At 37.6% G+C, this 21,112-nt stretch overlaps 1 long non-coding RNA gene across 1 annotated transcript; it reads right to left on the reverse strand.

Moving 5' to 3' along the window:
• Positions 1-369: 369 nt before the first annotated feature.
• On the reverse strand, positions 370-2,894 carry LOC128780435 (uncharacterized). The gene is made up of 3 exons (XR_008426334.1): positions 2,815-2,894; positions 833-1,017; positions 370-437 (listed from the first exon to the last, which is right to left on the reverse strand). It is a non-coding gene; the product is annotated as an uncharacterized lncRNA (long non-coding RNA).
• Positions 2,895-21,112: the final 18,218 nt, after the last annotated feature.

The raw sequence follows: 21,112 nt of genomic DNA on the forward strand, positions 1-21,112 counted from the left end.
GCCCTAGCATTTACCCCAACCGTAAGGCCTTTTAGGCAGGAAGTTAAGGGGAAGCAAGACCGGAAATTATCCAAGTTGTGAACTATTAACCCAGAGAAGAAACTGTGGTTTTTCATTTCTTTGCTTTAAGAGTAAAGAAACGGTGCTTACCAAATCTAAGAGAGAAGGTCTGAAGAAGTACCGCCACCAGGAGTTAGAAGATATCAACACTGGTATCTTACTCCCCAGTTGAATATTTTCTAATGAAGCATACTTATTGATTTATGCCCGTCTGTTCAGAATCAAGAGAATTTGATTATGGATATACATTGAATTTGATTTATTAAACATTTCCTATTATTATGTACTTCATATGTATCTTTTTGAATGGAGTCATTTCTTCCTTTCTTCTTCTTCTTTTTTAAATCATCACCTGAGGATATACATGCTCATTGATTCTAGAGAGAGGGAAACGGAGAGAGAGAGAGAGGCAGAGAAACATCAGTGAGAGAGAGAAACATCCATTGGTTACCTCTTGTAAGTGCCCAACCAAGGACTGAACTCACAAGCTAGGCATATGCCCTGACTGGGAACTGACCCATGACCTTTTGGTTTGCAGGACGACAGTCCAACTAACTGAGCCACACTTGCCAGGGGCTGAATTATTTCAAAATGATGCACATTCATTAAAAGCAACATGTTCAATACACATTATATAAAAAAGTAACAGTAAACTTTTGTTAGAAATATAAAATAATTTAATAGAATCTTATAATGAGATTAATCTATTTTAAAATATGAGGGGGATCCTACAGTGGAATTTATTTATAAAAAATTGTGTATTAATTCTTACATGTTTAAATATCCATCACTTTCAAAGTACTCTGCACTTGATGCAATACACCTATTGAGACATTTTTTCCACCACTCGAAACAATTTTTGAACTTGTTGATTTTGATGCCTTTTAGTGCTTCTGCCATTTTTTCTTTCACCTCCTCCACATCAGCAAAACATTTCCCTCTGAAGATATTTTTCATCTGGGAAAACAAACACAAAAGTAGCTCAGGGCAAGATCAAGTGAAAAGAGAGGGTGGGCCATGAGGAAGTCATGCTGTTTTTAGTCAAAAACTGCTGAAAAACAGGTGTGCTTGTAAATCACCCATCATGAAATGGGCAAATGTATTGAAAGAGTCTTCAAAAAAAATTCACTAAAGCCAAACATAGCCTCTCACAATGATGCCAGCTGGTACACTGATGCAGATGGGTTCCTGGAACACTCACCTAGTGGGAGAAGTCTGTACTACAAGGGACCTGCCCTCCAGAAGGTAATTTTGGTTTTGGGGGGTTCCACCTTCATATTAATGTATGCAGAGATGTATATTATTTAATGTAAGAATGCAGTGAGTTCATTTTTATAGTTGTACAGACCAAAAAAAATTGCTTTCATGAATATGTTGATAGGAATGACAGTACTTTTAAATATAACTCAATTATTTGAATTATTTCTGTTATAAGTAAAAACACAGTAATCTATCATCAAAAATCATGATTAATAACCTATAGTATAACTCAATTAGGTTCTCCTTCAATTTTGTCAAAAGCAAAGAATTTGAAAACCACTAACTTGCAAAATCATTTGTTACCTAGTGGTCAAATAATTTAATTTCTCTATTTCTGGTAAAGCCATTTCAGAATACTAAGCAAGTATTATCTGTAACTATTACCTTCATTAATGTCATCTAGTTTAACTGAACAATAACTAATAAATATACATATAGTTTTCCCCCATGCCAGGCACCCTTTGTTCTAAGAACTTTCTATATATCTATATTCGGTTAAACCATATGAAGCTGCTGTCTTTATAGGTCAAAAATGGTTGAACACAGAAACTTCGTACAGTTTAACCTGTCTATTAATCACTCAATCCTCATCACAATGTTATAGCTCAGCTCTGGTCACAGCCCACGTTAAGATGAAAATAAAAGCACGAAGTTCAAGTCACTCGATTGGTAAAGTCAGGATTTGAAATTTTATCTGTACTGAAAATAAATACATTCTCAATTTCAACTCCTATTTTCCAGTATAATTTTTAATGTGTTTTTATCTTGCCATATGCCCAAATAAACGCTATAAAAACTTTGGAGCTGCAGATTTACCTAAATTTAAACACTATACAATTTAATTGGTAAAGGCAGTTCTCATTGTCAAGCCGAAAAGCTATTATCAAAAATACTCTCTGACAAAGAAAGTCTAACTTCATTTTTCTACTTAAATAAGCATGTTAATACTCATTTTGAAAATTATTACAAAAACTACTGAGAAATCTTTTATAGAACATGCCTTGTTTTTCTTTTAAATCCTCCCCTGAGAATATGTTCATTGATTTTGAGAGAGAGAGAAAGAGAGATCAATGTGAGAAACATTGAGTAGTTGCCTCTCTTATGTGCCTCGTCCAGGGATTCAACCTACAACCTAGGTATGTGCCCTGACCAGGAATCAAAACTGTGACCTCTTGGTGTACAGGACGACGCTCCAATCCAGTCACACCAGCCAGGGCTAGAACATGTTCCTTTTTTTTAGAATGTGTTCTCTTAATAAGAGGATATAATGAGTCCTCTTAATGAAGACATGATTAATTCATATAATTTTATAATAACATAAAACAAAATGATAAATCATTATGCTATTTCTCATTACTTAGTTTTAATAATAGAATGTAATACATAACTCAGATCATAAATCATTTACTTACACAGAAGTAATTTCATTATTAAATGTGTGCACACACCTATAGGGAACTGTTCCACATGTGGGAAATGTAGCTCAGCTCCTACCTGGAAAAGCCAGTGGGTGAGAGGTTCAGCATGCAGGATTCACGCCCACGGACAGGTTCTCTGGTGGGGAATCAGGCCTGCACTGTATCCAGGCTGCTATGAGACTTGCTTTTGCTATAACTCCCTCACCCTGAATTGAGGCAGCAAATGTTTACTGAGTATCTTTGACTTCCTAAAGTCTGTGCTAAACCTCCCAAGTATGGAGTGTAACCAGTTCAACCACTTTTCCCCTTGAGCTGTAACATTCTTCTCTTTGAAGTAACTAGCAGCATTCTGTCCTTTGTTGTCTGTAAAAGGTAATCACCTACAGTGAACCTGTGCATAGTAAATGAGGACCATCCTCGATGTACTATGCCCAGAAAAGCAATAAAAGTCTGTCTAGGCAGGGGTCAGGCTCTCTCTCTCGGGCTCTCTCTAGCCCTCTCGCCCTCTCTCACTTAGAGAGTGGTCATGCCGTCCCTTTTTCTCCACAGGATTTCTGTAGTCCGTGTGTATTTGTCTATTGCTGGCACAAGACAGGATCCTGCTGGCCAGGACCCGCATCACATACCTGTATTAAAGTCTAATGCTTGGTCATTGGGAATAATTGAATTAAAATAATATATAAAGTCAAGAAGAATTCTATTAATTTTACTAGGCATGATGATTACATTTTTCTTATATCTATATAAAGAGAAACTTCTCTATTGCCCAATGCTGAACAGTCTAGCAGCTAGCATACATTTTTATTTTTGTTAATAGAAAGTACAGAATAGCCATCTTATAAAATGAAATAAGAGGAAAATTAATTAATTAGAGTATTTCATGGTAGGACTTGATAAAAGTTCGTAACTATGTTGTTGAATAATACATACCAAATCTGAAAGAAATCATAAAAATTTTATTCATAGATTTTATCCAATGTACCTTGAAATTTTTGGCGATCTCAAAATATTCCAGTTATATTAAAATGATATAATTTATTAACCTAGTCTACTCCAAGTCTTCAAAGTTTTTTCTTTAGATAATGACAAGTTCCCAGCATGATTGTTGAGAATGGCTGAAAAGAATTGCTTATATTTAAATAATATTTAAATTTATAAAAAATTGTTTTAAGTATTCAATATTTCTTACCTATATTTTATTGGCTTTGCTGTCATGGAACTTCCTCAGAATTGATGCATTCTTTCACAGTAGGGGGAAGATGGAAGAGGTGAGATCTTTAAGTCACAATTATCAATACCAATCTTTTCAAAATTTATTTTTCTTATATTTTTTCAATGACAATCTCTTTCAAATACCAGTTTTCACTGTTAACAAAAATATCTGTAAGAAATATCTATAAGACACAAGTCTTAAGATGGTTTGTACTTCCTTCATTATTTGTTGATCGTGATTTGTTTTCTTACACCAATATTTTAAAGCCACTTTGTTTGATGTTCAGAGAGATTTTTGAGGTGTGTGCCCTTTTTCTGTGAAGCAGGACAGAAGAGATAGAGAGACAGAGGTGGAACAGCAGAAACTGCTCTTAAATTTCTTCCCCAAAGAAAGGAAATTACAGGCTAATATCTCTGATGAACATAGATGCTAAAATCCTCAACAAAATACTAGCAAACTGGATCCAGCACTACATCAAAATGATCATACCATGAACAAATGGGTTTTATTCCAGGGACACAAGGATGGTACAATATCCACAAATCAATAACCTGAGAGTCTTCCAGTCAAGAGGGAGGTATAGGTAAACGTGGTTCACCTCCTCCCACAATCATAGCAAAATTATAGCTAAACTACAGAACAACTATTATTCAGAGCCATCAGAAAATTGAGTTATATGGAAGTTCAACAACTAAGGAATTAAAGAAACTTCATTCATCCAGACGGGTAGAAGGAGCAGAGTTGTGACCACATGGAGACACAGAACAGGCTGGTCCCAAACCCACATGTGGTGGATATAAAACAGAGGGCTCTCTCAGGAGCTAGGGATCCCAACCCCATGCCAGACCACCTGCCCAGGGTTGTAGTACCAGCAAGACAAGTCTCCATAACTTCTGGCTGCAAAACCCAGCAGGGGTTGGGTTGGTAAAAAAGCTGCAGGATTCTCAGGAGTCACCTCTTGGAGGGTCCTGCACACAGACTTACTCAGACTCTCTCCCTCTGGGCTCGAGCCCCGGGGCAGCTCCTTGAAGGGCAACAGTGGCATATGGGGAGGAACTGAAGTGTCTGGCATCAGGACCAGAGCTGGTTAACAGCTTCCTCTAGGACAGAAGTGAGATAGTGGCCATTGTTTCTTTTCTGAGCCTTCCCCAACACAGAGCCACAGTGTCGTGGCTCCATATATGAATCTCCATCAACCTAGCTCACACAATTAGCCCCACCCTAATGATTACCTAAGGCTCTGCCCCATCCAATTTATGGACCCACCAAAACTGGTAACAGTGGCTTTTCCATATAATAGCTGGGCTAGGTGCAGGCTTTCAGACCTTCCTAAATCTGCTCAAACAAGCAACAGTTGAGCCCAGACTTGGTACCTTTTGTTGAGTGGCCCCAAGGCCAGCACTAGCAGCAGCAATCTGCACATGGCTTTATAGCTTATGTCAAGGATCCCCAGAGAGAACACAGGTGGTGGCTGACCTCAGCCTGCACCACCTGAGAAACCCCAGAGCCTGCACACCCAGTGAACAGTTATAGACCATGTCAGAGCACCACTACCCTACCACCTCCACAAGTGACAGACAAAGATGGTTGCTGGTCAGTGGTCATAGACAGTCCTACCAGCCCTCTGGCCTGGGTAAATACTTCCCATTGACCTGCTGACGGCAATCAAGACTCAACTATAAGAGGAGGGTGTACTCAGCCCACACAAAGGGTGCACCTCAAGTATGCAGCTTGGGAATAGTGGAAGCTATGCCACTGGCCCATACAGGACATTAGGTCACACTACCAAGACACAGACTCACAGCAGCTCTACCTAATACATAGAAACAAACACAGGGAAACTGCCAAAATGGGGAGACAAAGAAACATGGCCCAAATGAAAGAACAGATCAAAACTCCAGAAAAAGAACTAAGCAAAATGGAGATAAGCAATCTATCCAATGCAGAGTTTAAAACACTGGTCATAAGCATGCTCAAGAAACTTAGTGAGGACCTCAACAGCATAAAAAAGATTCAATCAGAAATAAAGGAGACTCTAATTAATATAAAGAATAATTTACAGGGAATCAACAGCAGAGTGGTTGAAGCCAAGAATCAAATAAATGATTTGGAACATAAGGAAGAAAAAGACATCGAATCAGTACAGCAAGAAGAAAAAAGAATCCAAAAAATTAAGGAGGGTGTAAGGAGCTTGTGGGAAAACTTCAAGCATTCCAATATTCACATCATAGAGGTGTCAGAAGGAGAAGAGGAAGAACAAGAAATTGGAAACCTATTTGAAAAAATAATAACAGAAAACTTCCTTAATTTGGTGAAGGAAATAGACATATAAGTCCAGGAAGTACAGAGAATACCAAACAAGATGGACACAAAGGACCACACCAAGACACATTATAATTAAAATGCCAAAGATTAAAGATAAAGAGAGAATCTTAAAAGCAGCAAGAGAAAAGCTGAGAGTTACCTACAATGGAGTTCCCATAAGACTGTCAGCTGATTTCTCAAAAGAAACTTTGCAGGCTAGAAGGGATTGACAAGAAATATTCAAAGTGGTGAAAAGCAAGAACCTACAACCTAGACTACTCTATCCAGCAAAGCCATCATTTAGAAGTTAAGGGCAGACAAAGTGCTTCCCAGACAAGTTAAAGGAGCACATCATCACCAAACCATTATTATATGAAATGTTAAAGGGACTAATTTAAGAAAAGAAGAAGATCAAAACTGTGGACTTTACAATGGTAATAAACACATAACTATCATCAACTGAATCTATAAAAACAAGCTAAGCAAACAAGTGGACCAAGAGAATCATAGATATGGATAACATTGGGATGGTGGCCAGTTGGGAGGGTTGGGAGGGGTATAAACTCAAAATAGATTAAAGATTTAAATATAAGTCATGATACCATAAAAATCCCAAGGAAAACACAGGCAGTAAAATTCTGGATATCTCTTATAGCAATATTTTGCCAATATATTTACTAGGGCAAGGGAAATAAAGGAAAAAATAAACAAATAGGGCTACATCAAATTAAAAAGCTTCTGCACAGCTATCATCAAAATGACACGGGAACCCACAGTATGGGAGAACATATTTACCAGTGATACATTGGACAAGGGTTTAATTCCCAAAATATATAAAGAACTCAGAGTACTCTACACCAGGAAGACAAACAATCCAATTAAAAATGGACAAAGGACTTGAACAAGCACTTCTCCAAAGAGGACATACAGATGGGCCATAGACATATGAAAAGATGCTCAACATCACTAGCCATCAGAGAGATGCAAATTAAAACCACCATGAGATATCACCACATACCTGTCAGAATGGCCATCATTAATAAATCTACAAACAACAAGTGCTGGTGAGGATGCAGAGAAAAGGGAACCTTACTGCACTGTTGGTGGGAATGCAGACTGGTGCAGCCACTGTGGAAAACAGTACGAAATTTCTTCTAAAAACTAAAAATAGAACTACTTTTTGACCCAGCAATTCCATTGATGGTAATATACCAGCAGTATCGCAAAACATCAATTCAAAGGAATTTATGCACCCCTATGTTTATAGCAGCACTATTTACAATAACCAAGATTTGGAAATAGCTTAAGTACCCATCAGTAGATGAGTGGATCAAAAAACTGTGGTATGTTTACACAATGGAATAATACACAGCAGAAAGGAATTCCTACCTTTTGCAACAGCATGGATGGAACTGGAGACTATTATGCTAAGTGAAATAAACAAGTCCGTGTAAGATGAATACCATATGATCTCACTTATAAGAGGAATTTTATGAACAAAATAAACTAATAAGACAAACAGAATCACAGGCATAGAATCATGGAATAGGCTGACATCTGTTAGAGGAGACGGGGAAGAGGGAGCTGACTGAAAGAAGGTGAAGGGATCAGTCAAACAACCTACATGAAGGACCCATGGCCATGGACAATGGTGTGGGGACTGATTTTGACAGGAGGGGGGTGGAGAGGTGCAAAGGGGGAAAAAGTGGGACAACCATAATATCATAAACAATAAAATATTTTAAAAAGAAAACAATAAATTTCTTTCACAGATTCACTCTCATCTAGATCAATCTTAGGAAAGAACACTTATGAAAGTGAGTAAATGGAAACTGATACTCTTTAAATTATCCTTGCTTTTCATTCCTTTTAAAGTCTTGGTGTTATAATGCTTTGCATACCTCGGTTTAAAGACTGTTCCAAAGAGTATTGTAAAGGCAATGTTTAAAGAAAACTAAAACTCTCTATTTGTACCCAGACAAGTACAGACTCTTCAATAACTACATGAATAGATGAATAAAAAGATATACATGTGTGTATAAACATATTTTAGATAACCTGATAGATTATTTTATCATCAATTAACTTTTAATTAATCATGCCATAATTTCTATGTAAATTTGTTCATGGTTTTATTACACTAAATATAATGTGGTAAGATTGTGCTCTGTCATTAATTGTAGTATTTCTCAATCTAAGGTCTATAAATCCTTAGGGATCCACAGATCCATTCTCAACAACGTATAAGCTCTCAGGTCTGAGGAATTCTGATTAATGGACTTAGTCATTAGGTGTTTATGTCATTAGAGCTCATCTCATCTGGGTCGAATTACAGCTTCCCGCTTACTAGCTATGGATCCTTAGGCAAGTTACCTTCCATCTCTGAGTCCCAATAGTTTCTTCTGTCAAATGAGATATATAACGTACTGTAAAATGCTCACTTTCTTTTTGGTTGAATTAATTAAGAGAAACAATTCATTCACCCACAAAACCAGTAAGTCAAAAATATCATTTCAGAATAACAGAGAATCCCTGTAATCCTGATGTTTGGATTCTGGGTACAATTAAATAAATATAATGTACAATATTTCAGACATAATTATTCTACTTTTGTTAGTCATCATGATCAAACTTTTTTGTGATTTAAAGAATGAGAAAGTTTTATTGCTAAAAGCAAATTAGTCTGGCAGCTAGAATATAATTTTGTTTTTTTAAATAGAAGAAATGTATTTACTTTTATGATGAAATTTAATGAAGATTAACTTTAATTGGAATGAGTGGTTCATCATATGACTTGACAAAATGGGTTTTAATTATCAATATGGATTTTTATTAAATCAAACTCCCTAGAAGTTCAAAGTTTTCTAATGATAGGAAATTTTCCAGAAGAAATACCTTAGCGAGAAATATGGAGCACAAGGGAGAAGGAAATATTAAAGTGTTAATAAAAGTGTGTTTTGTGGAAAAAAGGGAGAATATTTTGGCTCTATGGTAAACACTGTCTACTTCTAATTTAGACTCAGTTCCTATTGTACAAAGGCTGAAAGCAATTGATAAATAGATTTCCTAGCAATATCCCAATCAAAACCATCTTTCTTTAGGCCAATTGGTATGCAAGTAATACAAACTTAATATACAGCAAGGTAGAGCATGCTGGGTGATATTGAAGAGAGGAAAGCATGAAATAAATTTGTTTTTTTTTCTCATACCTTCTGTACTATCCAGGTTTGACTGTCTACTGTAACAAACTATCTCTAAATTTCACTGGCTTAACAGATTTATTTCTCATTCACATCACGTCTCACCAGGAAGTGGTAGACTCTGCTCTTTATCGTCTGTCAGGGACCTATGCTGCTGACATGTAACTTCACCATCTTCTGAGGTCCTGGAGTTTTCCACAGGATTTTTCTGCAGCCAGTTATCAGAGAAATAGAGAAAAGGATCTGCAGTATCTTGTCCCAGGGCTTAGGGGCCAGCCTGGGACAGCACACATCATTTAGGCCCACAGAAATGGGCCAGACTTGGACTGTTCCCCTGACCTCATAAGGAGTCAGAAACATAGTCCAGCAGTGCACCGAAAAAAGGAGAGAACATAGACATTGGTCAGCAACTGGCTGGGCTCTGCCAGTTCTCCACAGAAATGCAAAAGACTGGGTTCCACTTCACATATTCTTGCTGATGTGTTAATGACATTACTTTTGCAAATGTTTCTATTAGATTCTCACACTACTTTCATTTAATCATAATTGACATTCATTACTTTTTAATTCAGTGAAACTGAGTAATTTTATATACATGGTGACTTAATTCTGTTGTAAAGAAATTGGGTTACTTATAATAGAACCAATTAAATAATTGCCAACATGATAAATTTGAATGTCTTTAATTTCAATTTCCTAAAAAATTCCACAAAGAGTAAACAGTTTTACATAGCATCCAAGTAAACAAATATCAAAATCTTGAGGTTAATAATAAAAGTTACAATCATAAACCAAAAATTGCATAGATCTTTTTACCAACAAATTACTAATTTATAGGTAATAAGATATAAGTTTTATGATGACAAGAACTAGCAAGAAAGAAACATCACCCAAACCCTGGTAATGTACTATTGTATTGTCTTAAAATGCTACTGACTTATAAATACTCTTCAATCTTCTATTCTATTATTTATTATATGTTAAAGCCTGGCCTATTGTTTTGTATTTTCAAAACATCCATATCAAAAATTTTAAGTTTCTTATTCTCTCAAAATTCTAGTTACTAAAGCTCAGACATGTCAATTCTGTTTTAACTGATGCTACATTACAGACATTTGAGATTTAAATTTTTAAATTTCCACTCTTAATATTTTTTTTCTCTGAGAGACATTGGGCAAATGCTGTTGGTCCAAAATGCTAATACTTGTTTATCAGAAGATCCAGGATGTCTGGAGCTGAAGTTTCAGATCTCAGCTTTCCCAAAGTGAAATAATCACGTCCACATGTCCTAAGCAGAAAAGTATATGCTTTACCCAAGGTTCAAACATTAGTTAGGCCACAGTCCTTTCTATCCAGAAATTTTCAAGCATTAAAATAATGTAATTATTATCTTTTTTAACCTTTTTTTAAATTTTAATTTTGTATTGTTATTCAATTACAGTTGTGTGCCTTTTCTCCCCACCCCTCCACCCCACCCCAGCTGAACCCCCCTCCCTCCCCCTCCTCCACCCTCCCCCTTGATTTTGTCTATGTGTCCTTTATAGTAGTTCCTGTAATCCTCTCTACCCACTGTCCCCTCCCCACTCCCCCCTGTCCATTGTTAGATTGTTCTTAACTTCAATGTCTCTGGTTATATTTTGTTTCCTTTTTTCTGCTATTTATTATTATCTTATGTCAATAAAACTGATAAGCATTAGTAATGTTTATACTAACATTAAAGGTGCCCATATTATTTCACTGCAAACATCAGTACCAGTGCGTTTATCCAGTAATCTGTCTCCTCCAACCCTTTATATGTTTGTCTGTATTTGTACTCTACCCTCCACCTCAAAGTCTTACAGTTTCTGATCTGGTTCTAATTGAAACTCTTCCACATACTATCAGTTTAGTCCTCAACAAGACATTACTAGTAATTTGTATTAGCATTAAATTTCTTGCTTATAAAACAGGGATAATTAGATTTAATTTAGATTTTACTATAAAAGTCTTAGCTTTGCTTTACATAATTATTTTGACTTTCATAGAAATTTAAGAATTTCATTACATCTCTTCATTATAACTTCATTATAACAGGTTTGTCTTTTTAATGACCAGAAATGCGTTTTCAATGTCGAGGTTTAAATTTATCTTCCTTCTATGGACTCTTACAGACCGCTATTACATGCAGCGCTGTCAAAATCGGTGGGCGATGCACATAAGGTAAATCATAAAGAAGTATACGGGGCAAAAGTTAGTCACTTTTCTATTAGTGCTTATCTAATCCTGACAAGAATAAATTGTTCATGTATAAGAAAATTTTGGTATTTTAAGTTAAATCTTTAATCCATATATTGATTGTGGGCTGTCAGTATTGAAGTCCCATGAGACAGAGCACCATTAGCAAACCCAGGCCACCTCTCCATCTGGATGTGTTGCTGGCCTTTTGTCACAGATGTCAGATGCAGGAGCTAGTGGTTATAGGCCAGACCAGAACAGGAGGGTCAAACTCCAAACCTTTATAAGCATAAATCAGATATCACTTCTGTTTCTGAAACTCATTCAATAGCTCTCAACCGCGTTTAGAGTCCTTTCCATAGTCTATAAGGTCCTTCATGATCTAACTCCTCCTATCTCACATTCTCAATCTCTCAACCTTTCAATATGCTTCCACATCACTTGTTGCCTTTCTAACTGCCATATATGCCAAGCTTGTTCCAACAACAGAGACCCTGCACTTGTTGATCCCTCTTTTCTTCTATCTAAAGTTCTTTTCCCACAGAAGTTTACATGGCGATGTTTTCCCAAAATTTAAGTCTTAGTTTAAATATCACCTCTTTAGAGAAATTACTCACCTACCCTTTATTTTCATCATAGCCCACATCCTTATAAAAATATTTCTTTATTGTTATAATGTGCTAGAATATACACGTTTATTTTAAAAAGCTATTCTGAGATGTGAGTTGTTATGTGAAGGTGGATTTGCACCTTATTTCATAATAATGGAACAGGCAGAGTCTGGGTTAAAACAGAGCAGACCAAGATTCTACAGTCTACAATTCTCTCCTAAATGGCACCATCCTCATACACTCACATTCACAAACACAGACAAATGCCTCTAATTTGATTATTCAGTCAACTAACTCATATTAAGAAGTGTTTACTATGTGCAGGGACTGTATAAGGTATGGGACATTGAGATTAAAGCAAGATTATAAAATATAGTTGTTCAGGGGCTCACCGTCTTCTGGGGGAGAAAGATTGGTAAGGGAGTAATTACAGCAGCATAATAGAGCTATAGCAAGGATGTGAATTGGGCAGAGAAAAGCAAGGGCTCATCTGCTTAATGTGATCAGGGAATGCATCCAGGAGATGAAGATATTTGTACAAAATCCTGAAGATAGTGTTTGAAAGATTGCCAAGGCGAGAAAGGCACTGAAGCCGGAAGGAAGATTTGTGAGGATCAAAAGAAATTGCATTTCACAAGGACTTGCAAGAAGCCAGACACAGATAGAGCACAGGTGTGTGCATGTAGGAAAAGACAGAGTGCACAAGTGTAGAAGAGCTATTTGTCAGCACTGATGGTCACGTAGTGAGGGGCTGCAATTCTTTCTTGTACAAGACTTCAATATCCTTGGGCCCTGCTTATGCTAGTAGCCATCTCCCATCGTTACGACAAACCAAAATCATCCTCACTCTTGGTAGCCAGTTTCCAATGCGGTGGCCCATCATCCAGACTTGCTATTCATACCTTTGTATAATCTCATTCTACTTTGTACAAGAGTTTGTGTGACCAAGAGCACAGTGCAGAAATGATAAATTGCCCTTTGGAGGTTGGATTATAAGAGATTATGGAGTCTGTCTTGGTCTCTCTCTCTCTCTCTCTCTCTCTCTCACACACACACACACATACACACACACACACAATTAAATCACTCACAGCCCTATGGAACTTGAAGCCTTTTCAACAGCCACCTGAGTAACCTTGAACCGGAATCTTCTGCCCATTCAGATGACAGTAGTCCTGACCAACAGCCTGACTGTCCTCATTAGAGCCAGAACCACCCAGCTAAGCCATTCTGATTCCTGTGCCAACGTAGCTCATATGATAATAATGAACATTTGTTATTTTAAGCTGCTAAGTTAGGGTATAATTTATCAGATAACAATAGTTAGGAATGCACTACTCACTTCCAAATGCCCCCTAGGGGAGCAGTGTGGATACCAAGTGAAACCAAAGGTCTGTGCTAAGGGCTTAAGACTTTTCACTACAGGAAGTGAGGAATCACAGATAGATTTTAAGCAAGAGATTTTGATTTATGCTTTAGGAGTTTGGAATTATGCTTTTTGCCTTGCACAGAGTGTCTTCCATTCCCTTCCTTGGTCCTTCATTATTGCATTTTCATCTACCTCTAAAATACCTAACAAACTACATGGAATTTGTTGTCTTGTTTCCCTTCTGCTTAGACCATGAGCTTCCTGCAGACAGAAATGGAGTCTTACTTATTTATAAACCATCTTTTGTGTTCCTGGAAACCTGCTGAGCATGGTGAGAGGCACTCAGTACCTGCTTGTGACTAATTGAATGATAGGAGGTAGGCAAACCTGAAGAAAGGGAGTTGGCCTAGCAGCCTATTACTTTAATTCATTGGAGAAGTAATAAAGGAATGTACTTCAGAGGTGATAGAGAATAAGAAAGCAGAAATTAGTCATTTCATATGTACACACATATTTATAGTTAGTTTTGCAGGTGTAATCATCTATCAAAAAACTTAAACCTTTGTATGGCCTATTTGCATTGTCACAGCTCTGAAGCAGAGATAAAAGGAGGAGATTCCAGTAGCTGGTGTAGTTTGGCAGACTCCAGTAATATTAATTGAAGTTTGTTGTTACAAACCACAATAAAAAATGACAAATAATAAAATTAAATGACTAGTAACAATTTTTCTCACTCTTTCAAATGTGATGAGTTGATTTACACTAGGCTGATATAAGCCATTTGATGTTATACAGAAATAAACTCTATCTACACAGAGTGATAAGTACATAGCTACAAAGAAGGAAACTTTATACTCACTTCAAGGTATTGCAGTAGCTGAATTAAATAATAATGAAAGTATAAGCAAATAACAAAGAGATGTCAATTGAAATCCTTTTTATACACAAAATATCTTTACCAGAAATTCTGAATACATTCTGGAGCACTTGATAAAATGTACAAAAATCTGTTTTAAAATAAATATCCTATGAGAGTGCAAATATTTACTCATTCAAATCTAAAAGCAGATAGGAAATTGTATCAACATATAGAACATGAAGTTACCACAAGAATCATCTAAGCATTTCATCATTCAAAATAATGGTTGCCAAAAGGTGTCTAAGTACCCAAAATGTATTCCATGCTTTTTCTTTTCTTTTTTTGTCCGCAGTGCTTCCAATAAATAAATGAGACACCTGGTTTCATGATCTACCTAAAGTCTTTATCTGTATATTTTCTTCCATTTCAAAGCAGTACTTCAGTTGAAATCCTTGTTTTGTCTTTAAAACCCCCAAATTAATGCTTATGTCCTTGTTACATAAAAGCAACTCTTGTTTTGGCAACTTGATCTTGAGTTTCATTTTCTAGTTTAATTTTGTATCCACACACACACACACACACACACACAAACAGAAAAACTGGCAGCCTGAGGTGGTATTAGGCAATCAATTGCACTTTATGAAAAATATTGTTGCAAAGGATATTTCTTTTTTGCTTGTTCCCTAATAAATATAAACTGTTACATTTATTAATATAAATATATCAATATAATTTGTTACATTTAAAGTATCATTACAAATACTTAAACACTATATAATGGTTTTAGTTTAGGAATATGAGAGAGAAAAGGAAAATTTCTTAGAAATTATCTATGCAGAAGAATTAAAGTGATCTCCCAAGGATTTTGATGATGTGATTAAAATATTAGTTACTTTTGTTGTATTTTCATCAGAACTGCATTAATGAGATATTTTTCCCTCAATGGTAAATTGCTATGTAGATGCAGAGAGAAAAAAAGAATTTGAAAACATGATTGGAAATCTTTGTGTAGGTTGTTCCTTTCCAGTTTTTTTTTTCAAAATAGAAGCAGCTAAATACTTTTTCTAACTAGAAATAAATTCTAGTTGCTTTTTTTTCAGAAATAACAATAAAGCTTGTGGATGAATCCCATGCCTTATTTTACTGATAGAATGAACTGGAGTTGTACAGAGTCTTCCCATTAATTGGAATGTTATTTGTTTTATTTTATTAAAAAATTATTTTACACACATGCAATTCAATTTATTTACTTTTACAACTAATAATCCCAAAGGCTTAACTTGTTTGTTGGTATAACACCTTTATTATTTCAAATCGAAACAGCACATGTTCTATCCCAATATGATGATGCAACATAATTTAGCTCCTCTTTGTAGCTGAAATTCAGTAACTTGTTTCATTCCAGTGATTCCCAAGACATCTCTTAGGTTCCAGTCCCTCCTGCTTGCCCCTGATATGTTCCGTTTGGAGCCTGCTATAAATGATTTCACAGTCCTCCTTCCTCTTCAACTTGCAAATCAAAGGGATGTTCTCATATTCAGCATACGTATTATTGTTGTTCTTATTTCTGCAGGGACAGACAAGTTGGGGATTGTGGGGATAGGGAGAGCTCTCTGACAACCTAGTTGCCCTGCATGCCTCAGCATGGAAGTTTGCTTTAGAACTCAGATGACCAACGTCGTCAAAGAGCTGTTCTACCTCATACCCTTCCTATTCCAACTCACAGTCATTGGAGTCGTCTGGAAGCCTAATGTTCAGGATAGCATTTTTTTTCAAATACACTGTCTTACAATTTAAGAAAACGCTTTCGAGCATGGTCACCTGTGTTTAATTTCCAATTGGGCTTTTTCCTACATCTCATTGTGTGCAGTTGGTGACGACTCTTCATTTACCAAGGGCACTTGCTCAGGAGATTTCTGGAGCTCTGCATCCTGCCACCAGCTCACATCACACCGGATGCCTTCATCAACTTGGTGAGCCAGAGCCAACCAGGCAGCGGAGAGAAGGGCTTTCTTGGAGTAGCTGTTCTGCTCTCACTTCCTTTTCATCCAGCTGCCTACCCCGAGCCAACTTTCTCACTGTTCCCTTTCTATTTCCTTCTGGTGATGACTCAGGGGATCTCTCCAGCTCTGCATCCTGCCACCAGCTCACTTCACACTGGATGGCTCCGTCAACTTTGTTAAGCAGCAGCGGAGGGATGGCAGCGGTCTCGCTCTGCCACGGTCCCACTTCCTCTTTATACACTTTCTCAGGGGAGCGGTCTTCACCCTCAGGAGGGTTATGGAGCACACACCTATTGTCGCAGGAACTCTGTGAAATCCCATGGTGCTGCACCTGCCGGAGTTCCGTTTGAGTCCCTTTGGTTCTCATTTGTTCCCCATAGCCACTGTAGAGGCGAAATCATGCTGCATTATGACACGTAGGGAATACAGGTCTTCGGGTAGGTGTGGTGGGCGCAGGGGGTTGGGGCACGAGGAGGCCGGACACTCACTGGGCAGCACTGAACATGGCAAGGACAGATTTCCATTTCTGGACCCTACCCCAGGAGCTGCGAGTGGATTATAGGCAGGATTCTGGCGCCAGAAACTTGGGTGAGCCTGCCTTATTACTGTGTGGGCGAAAAGAAAGCATGCACCATATCACTTTAGAAGCTGTAAAAATATTTTTAAAGCTGTGAAAATCAGCATAGTTTCGAGAAGCCCTTTGCTGAATCAGAATAAATGTGCAGTTTCTGTAGGCTCGAATCGGCTCAGCACGTCTTTGCTGCAGACATCAAGTGCGCACTTTGTGCAAACGTTTCCGTGTTTACTTGTCAAATGTTCATACTAACCAGGAAACTGAACGTATAGGAACCTTCTTGTTTGTGTGATAAGCAAAATCTCAGTAGCCCTAATATTTACCTACTTACCTGAAGTTAGACATTTGACTCTTAACAAATTTATGTGAAAGTATAAATTGTATGGCCAGCAAAATACATGACCAGGATAATTTACAATTCTTTTAAAACTGTGTACTCTTTAATAACTTTTCTTCCCTATGGTAAAAGGGGTTGCTTTTACTAGAGATGACCAAACCTAACTAAAAACTGTAGAGTGGGAAAATATAAATTGCAGGATTTCTGTATATTTTCCCCCATTTGATTCTAATTTCACTCTGCTTTCCTCTTATTTTTGTTTAGCATCTTTCCCTTAGGGATTAAGTTTTCTTGCTCCAGGTTGCTCCCTTTCCCTCATTCTTTCTTAAAAAAGAAAAAAGATTTTATTTATTTAGTTTTAGACAGAGAGCAAGGGTGGGAAAAAGAGAGGGAAAGAAACATCAATATGTGGTTGCTTCTCATGTGCCCCCATGGGGACCTGGCCCACAATCCAGGTATGTGTTCCTGACTGGGAATTGAACCAGCAACCCTTTGGTTTGCAGACTGGCAGTCCACTGAGCCATACCATCCAGGGCTCCCTCATTCTTTCTTAGGCAGGCTTCAAATCTTTCCCTTCTACACTTTACTTTCTTTGCACCCCTCTTGATTATTATGCCTTTTTTAATTACTAGAAAGATTTTTTCAGATAATCTGAGTAATTAATCTTTGCTTAAAGTGTTTAAAATGTCATCTTAAATAGCATATTAATTTATACCATTTACTGACACACGATAAAATAAATATTGTGTATTAGAAAGTTGGAGTTTTAAATGGAGAAGCCAAAGAACTTATATGTATGACCCATAGACATGACCTAAGGTAGGGGAATGCTGGTGGGAGGGGGCATACAGGGCAGAGGGGAATAAAGGGGAAAAAATGGGACAATTGTAATAGCATAATCAATAAAATATATTTAAAAATAAAAAAGCTAGAGTTTTAGAGGGACTGAACTTTGAAAAGATTATAATCTGTCCCCAAATTAGGTAAAAATGTAATTTTATGTATTTGTTTAAAGATTTCATTTATTTATTTTTAGAGAGAGGGGGATGATAGGAGAAAGAGAGGGAGAGAAACATCAATGTGTGGTTGCCTCTCGCATGTTCCCCATTGGGGACCTGGCCCACAACCCAAGCATGTGCCCTGACTGGGAATCGAACTGGCGACTTCTTGGTTCGCAGCCTGCACTCAATCCACTGAGCTACACCTGCCAGGGCAAAAAATGTAACTTTATTTTTTGTAAATGCATGCTTAAATTAAAATAATTTATTTAGAAATTATCTGATTGTAAATTTTTCAGTATTGGTATAAAGCTGAAGGTTTTGGGTGTTGATTGTTTGGCTTGGTTGGTTGTTCACAGGTTTTGCTTCTGTCCTAAGTTCATTTGGTTTGCTACTGCCCTGATGCTAAGCAATTCACACATATTTAAAATTTGCAACAATCCTATGTGATAACTATCAGCCTCAGAATACAGATAGTGAAATTACAGTGTAGGAAAGTTAATACATTTTCCAAGTTTTCCTACTTATTAGTTACTAGAATTCAAGTAGATACTCAAGGGATAATGATTTTAAGCTTTTCATATACTTAGGGACCAGTGAACAAGCTTTTAGTGTCTTACTTTGAAGGACAATGGTCTACCCTCAGGCCCTGGGCTGGATTTGACACTGATTTGCACCTCCCTATCTGGCTCCAATAGAGGTTTCTAGTCTTCCAGCCCACTCCTGCTCCATCTGTACACTGCACTCCTGGCCTTTGCTGGACTGTGCCTTCCTTGGACTCATGCTCTTCCTTGGACTACATGAAACTTATGTTAATCGTCTATGTTGTACAATTACTTAAAACAAGACAATGTGAATAGCCATCACCCCCAACCCCAAATTGTGATTTTACATTCTGCATTTTGTTACCCGTGGTCAGCTGTAGTCCAAAAATATCTCGTGGAAGATTACAGAAATGAACAATTTATAAGTATTAAATTGTGGGCTCTTTTGTTGAAGTCTCACACTGTCTATGTCTGTCCTGCCTGGACTATGAATCAGCTCTTTGTCCAGAGTATCCAGACTGTATAAGCTACATGCCTATTAGGCATTTAGTTGCCACTTGGTTATCAGTGAGGATTGTCTTGGTATCACTTGTGTTCCAGTAACCTTCACTTTACTTAATAACGGCCCCAAAGCACAAGAGCAGTGACTCTGGCAATTCAGATATGCCAAAGAGATGTCGGAGAGTGCTTCCTTTAAGTGAAAAGATATGACCGTATTGCACAAATGTCACATATTTAGGTTTCAGTACTTTCCAAGGTTTCAGGCATTCCCTGTGGATTACTGTACTGCTGAGTTCAGAGAAAATGGTTTCGTCTGCAATGAGGGGCGGGGGTGCTAACTTTGACTCACACAATCCTTTAATTAATTCTTTTGTTTTAAGCCCTTACCCTTCATTTTCAACTTTGACAGAAATCCAGGGCCTCTAAATCCAGAGAAGTTCCAGGTTTCTGATAATAAAATGATTTCTCCTCTAACAGCAGTTAAATTCAGCTCCCGGCCAACCTTTTAAGTCATAGACTACAAATCTACCTTCTTTCCAACCTCTCATTTGGTTTCTTCTCCTCTTCTGTTCTCTTCATCTTTGCGGGCCTTTACTGCCACCACCTCCTTGATTCTTTTTCAATGGGGTTTCTAGATGAACAAAAATCATCTGGATATTTAATTTGTTATATTTTATTGGAAGTCTAAGATGTTTCTTCTGCTTCTTCTTCTCCTCCTCCTCCTTCTCCTTCTAATAGGAAGGAAATCACCTTAGTGGGAAAAATCCTGGACATTGGAGTCAGGCTCCCCATATGATTCAAGTCAGGGAACAGTGAGAAAATGGAAACATTTGTATAGGACACTGGAGTAAGTCACAAGACTGAAGTAGACTGTCCCTGAGCCAGCCCTTCCCTTGAGGCACTGCTATCCCGTATCACGGCACACGGGGCGCACACGGGGCCCACACGGTGGCTGGGCTGCCAAGCTCTGAGTATCAACAAGGTTTGAATCCTGTTTTGCTTGATAGCTTCATGGCCTTGAGCAGGTTAACCTCTCTAAAGCTTCATTTGTAAACATGGGGATTATAATTCCCACTTCTTAGTATTCCTTTGAGAGTCACAAGGGCTAACATATTTGAAAGTGGGAGTGCAATGTGTACACACAGTAAGTCAACATTTGTCCGCCTTCCTTCCGTCATAATTCCCCCAACAACCCACACCTTGCGGTGCCTGTACTCACATATTAGTTAAGCAAATGCCTGAGGTGGGCATCGTTGTAATACAATAGGGAATGATTTAGGGTCAGGGGATCTTGTATACCAGGGAGCAGCATTAAGCAGCTGGGCAGAGGGAGGAGGGGGCCAGTAGGTTAAATGACCTTGTAACTTTCTCTGGATTCAAGTGGAGACAAGTGTCTTTTGCTATTGGAAATCATTTGATTTGAGGCCTTTGGAAGGAATAAAATAGGCTGCAGGTGTCAAGGAAAAGTCTAGTGCCTTGTTTCTAAGCTGATAAGAAATAGCTGAGGTGGTTAGTTACAGAAATTTTCTTTGTTTTGCAATAGATTTATCTCTGTTCTGCTTAACCTTTACCTCCACATTATTCTTTTCTTGAAGAATAATCTGTTTACAACTTCTCAAGTTTACAATTCTTCCCGGGGCCAGGGG

The sequence above is a fragment of the Desmodus rotundus genome, chromosome 3, assembly GCF_022682495.2.
Source record: "Desmodus rotundus isolate HL8 chromosome 3, HLdesRot8A.1, whole genome shotgun sequence".
Taxonomy (NCBI): Eukaryota; Metazoa; Chordata; class Mammalia; order Chiroptera; family Phyllostomidae; genus Desmodus; species Desmodus rotundus.